We start from the raw sequence: 4,402 nt of genomic DNA, 5'->3' as shown, positions 1-4,402 counted from the left end.
ATTTTCATTAACTCCTTGAAATTTCTGATCGAGTTCGGTTTGAAGCTGAAGAAACAAGTTATAGCTAGTCCTTTCGATGACGAAGGGAATGATCTGCACTTTAGAGCTTCTGACTCTCCTGCTAACATCATAACTGAATTGAATTGAGCTAGATATTCTAGCAAATCAGTACTCCCGTCATACACCGTGAACACAGGGAGTTTGAAATTATGAGGCACTTGAGTTTTCATTATCTCCTTGGAGAATGGATTTCGATTCATCGACTCTTCCACATTTTCTTCATTTTCTTTGTTTGCTAATCTGTGGATCTAATTGTCAAGAATTCAGAATCTCTTGCTAATCTCAAATCCACAAACTTCTGAGTAGCTACAAATTGATTTCTATTTTTTTCTTTTCTATCTCTTCTACTACCAAGATTATTGTTCCTTCTACTTTTGCTCATTTGAGTTTCTTTATTTTCCTCAATTGAGATTTGATCGTCAAGTTCAAAAGGATGCAGATCAAAGTTTGGATCAGAACTTTCTCCACAACCTTCATCATTTAGATCTGAGTTTACTAAACATTTGCCTCGATTCTTGCTTTCAAGAAATATGGTTTAAACCCACTTCTACTTAGGAAAGAGGAGTTTGAAGTTCAACCGGTAATGTTCGTACTAGAGTTCCAGTTGATTTCGAGATTACAATCTGACGGATATATGATCTCATCAGACCTTGAGTTACTAGGATCTGATGTGGATCAAATCCTGGTTGTGATGTGGTTGCTGGAGCTTTTGATGATTATACCTCCTGTTGGTTTTGAATTTCTATAAGATGAGGTGATTGTTCCTCGAGAACTCTCTACTTCTGGTCAATCAGCGTCACCAGTGCTAGAGGTGGTAATGTCACCTCCATCTTCCTTTTTGAATTTTTTCCTCAAGGTTCTCTCTGACTTGCTTTAGCAGCTTTGATCACAGGTATCTCTTCATGTTGTTTAGGAAATTGAGCCATGATTTTTTCCTCTTTTCCCACAAATGGCACCAAGTGTTGGTGTTGAATTTGCCGAGGTTACAAACCACGGTTTGCACCAAACAATTCTGATTTGGTTCAATTTGATTCAAGCTTCGCTCATCTGCAAGATCATTGAAAAAGTTGTTAGAAACAGAGCCGATCAGCTGGATCAGTGTTCTTGTCTCCAACGGTCAAGTCAGCAAGGACGAAGTACGTTTGTTCCAGAGCTCAAAAGAATTCTAGGTTTTCGAATGTTTGAAAGCGGGAAGTTGCAGGTTTGAGTGAGTGTCTTTCCTTTTGTCTGTGTCTGGTCCCTATTCATAGACTTTCCACGTGGTTTGTTGTTAAGCCTCATGTCATGTTTGGACCACCGGTTGGTCTGACGCAAACCGGTGATTGATGGTTTATCCATAACACTTGGTGATAATTTTGAAGCAAACATTATAGAGAGAGGTGGGCCTATACTGTATCACTGTCTCTGGTTTGTCCACCTTAGGAATTAAGGCAACAAGGTTTTCATTCAATTTAGGATTCAATCTCCCTTCGAAAGCTTCTCTGACCTATAAAGCCTTTATATTCTCATAAAAAGCTAAATTCTAAATTTGATTCCTTTGAACCCAACTCAATTAAATTTTCTTTCATCTACAGCTAAGAGTACACAAGTACACACAACCAAGAACACTACAAATAGAGAAGAGGCGGGCGAGGGACACTTCTCACTGAAACATCTAAAAACAGTTCAACAAATTGGCATTCTAGATACGGGCAACTTTTGGAACAATCACAGGAAACTGGTCTATCTCATCCATCCAAGGGTTCTTCTCCTTTGCTGGGTTTATTGTCTTCAAAGCCTTCCACACTGCACTGTTACACTTGAACCCTGAACCAAAAGCTATTTGCCATGTTCTGTCTCCTCTTCTAATCCTTCCCTTGGCTTCTGAATAAGCCAATTCATACCATAGAGAACTGCTAGAGGTGTTACAAATCTGTAAAGAGTCATCCTAGATGGCTCCATATGCCAATCAGAGAGCTGCAAGTTCTTCTCCACTTCATCCAATACTGCTCTGCCTCCTGCATGTATGCAGAAATGCTCGAATGCCAATTTGAAATCTGGAATGTAAGGTTTGATCTTCATCTTCAGAAGTTTCCTTCCAACCAATGTACCAAAGAAAAGCAATTGTTCAGACATTGGAAGAACAAGTGGGCCTAGTGTGGTGATGTTAGTCTTCAAAGCATCCCCTGCAACAGCCATAAGATCCCTTGACAGAGAAACTCCAATTCTCCCTGTTGAATCCTCTTGCTGAGTAACACAGGTGAAGCACTTATCATCTGCACCTTTGTGGGTTCGGACTGTATGGACCAATTGGTATTTGGATCTTCTCCGGTCAGATCTCTTGTTTGAGAGCAAAATTGCAGCTCCACCCATTCGAAACAAACAATTTGAAACAAGCATGGACCGATCATTCCCGAAGTACCAGTTTAATGTGATGTTCTCCATACTGATTACCAAAGCATAGGAGTTTGGGTGAACTTGAAGAAGATGTTTTGCAAGGTCAATGGATATCAAACCAGCACTGCAACCCATCCCACCTAGATTGTAGCTATTAATGTTCCCCCGGAGCTTGTAATGGTTGACCACCATGGCAGACAGAGAAGGAGTTGGATTAAATAAGCTACAATTGACAATCAAGATTCCAATGTCCTTGGGCTTCACTTTGGTCTTAGCAAAGAGCTCATCCAAGGCTCCAAACATTACCATCTCTGCTTCTTTTCTAGCCTCAGCCATGCATGGATTTGGGGGAACTCTGATAACAGCCTCAGGGAGGTAGGTTGATTCTCCAAGACCTGATCTTTCAATGATCCTCCTTTGGAACTCAAGGTTCTCCTCAGTAAACGTGCCTGCTGACACCGATCTCTCCATAAAGACCTGTCTTGTGCATATCCTAGCATCTTCTGGCTTGTAACAGGAGAAATTCACAAGATAGACAGGTCGAGGTCGGGTGAGGAAGTAGAAAGTAGAGAGGAAAACAAGCAAGGTGGAGCACAAGATCACAGAAACAAGGTTGAATTGAAGATGGCTCCAGAGATCAAGGAGGTCTTGCATTGTTAATGTGGAGAGCTGGGCTGCTATGGCAACCACGAGAGGGGATAACAAGAGGTACATTCCATGAGTGATGAGGTGATGGTAGCCAAGCTTTACATACTTCAGTTTAATGGATTGTTTGAAATCAGGAAGCTTTCGAGAAGCTAATGGTGGTAACAAAGAAGTTTTAGCAGTTGGTTCTGTCATTTGTTCGAGATCTCAAAGAAATAATTTAGGAAAAAACGCAAGAGGTGCAGCTTTGGGTGATCAAAGATGGAATCCTATAGAAAACAAAAATGGCTGATAAAGAGTAATTTAAGAAACTGGGTTGATGGTTAAGAGAAAGCTCTTGAGCCTTCCGTACCTCATACACAGATTCGTGAAATCAAAAGTGGGTTTTCCCCTGAAAACTTCTACAAAGAGGCTCTGCAGGCTGAGAAACCCGAACCAATGGAGAAGAAAATTTGTGTTTTTCCTCACCTGGAAACTCGTCAAGAAGCTGAGTTAAAACAGTGCGAACCCAAGACCCTGCAAATAAAATAGTCAAAAATGGAAATAAATCATATAAAATAAAAACTTAAAATAAAAACCAGAATAGAAAATGTCGCAAAAACAGATCAGAATGTTGAAATGGTTAGGAATAGATCAACATGAGTTTGACCCAAAAAAAAATTTCTCAATGAGTTGTAACACTATGAAATCCTCAGTAATGCACTAAAGAAAAATGATTATAGAACGAACATAACCTAGGTAGGTAGCTCTTGGGGGAGAAGGAAACTAACCTTGTAGATTCACAGATTCGTTTACCACTCCGCCTGCCTGGTCCTGAGGAGAGAAACCATAGAGTGAAAGAGACCGAGAAGAGGAGGGGGAGGAGAGGGAGAGAGAGGAGGAGATCAAAGGTCTGCTTGAACTCCTTAGCTTTTAAGCTTGTTCTGGGAGACCGTGAAGCAGGACGTATACATTAAATATGGCGTTGGAAGTGAACAGAGAAGGTGACAGACGCAGCTACAGATTGAAAGTTGTAAGCTACAGCCAGCGACTTGGATATTTAGCGTGTTTTGGCTAACTTTCATTATTTGAATTAAACATTTAATCTGACGTCGTTCGATGCATTAACGGTTGTTGTATCTTTGATTGTTTTCTGTTTCTCAATTCTTAGCATCGAAAGTTGGTGAAATTTTTCACCAAAACGAGAAAAATAAAGTTGGTGAAATTGTTCACCTAGAAAAAACTCGTAACCCTATTTACTTATTTATACTTTTTTCGATCATTTTGTTAACTATTTTAAAAATATAAGTAATTACTTGTTTGAAATAGGTCTCAAGAGAAA

At 40.0% G+C, this 4,402-nt stretch overlaps 1 pseudogene across 1 annotated transcript; it reads right to left on the bottom strand.

Moving 5' to 3' along the window:
- Nucleotides 1–1,384: 1,384 nt before the first annotated feature.
- On the bottom strand, nucleotides 1,385–4,126 carry LOC149020785 (3-ketoacyl-CoA synthase 11 pseudogene; annotated as a pseudogene). The gene is made up of 2 exons (XR_016172245.1): nucleotides 3,852–4,126; nucleotides 1,385–3,597 (listed from the first exon to the last, which is right to left on the bottom strand). The product of XR_016172245.1 is annotated as a 3-ketoacyl-CoA synthase 11 pseudogene (transcript).
- Nucleotides 4,127–4,402: the final 276 nt, after the last annotated feature.

This window comes from Hakea prostrata, chromosome 3, assembly GCF_041222555.1.
Source record: "Hakea prostrata isolate BN-2017 chromosome 3, UWA_Hpros_2, whole genome shotgun sequence".
In the NCBI taxonomy this organism is placed as follows: domain Eukaryota; kingdom Viridiplantae; phylum Streptophyta; class Magnoliopsida; order Proteales; family Proteaceae; genus Hakea; species Hakea prostrata.
The sequence above is the reverse complement of the archived record's forward strand: the minus strand, read 5'-3'. Positions and strand labels throughout refer to the sequence as shown.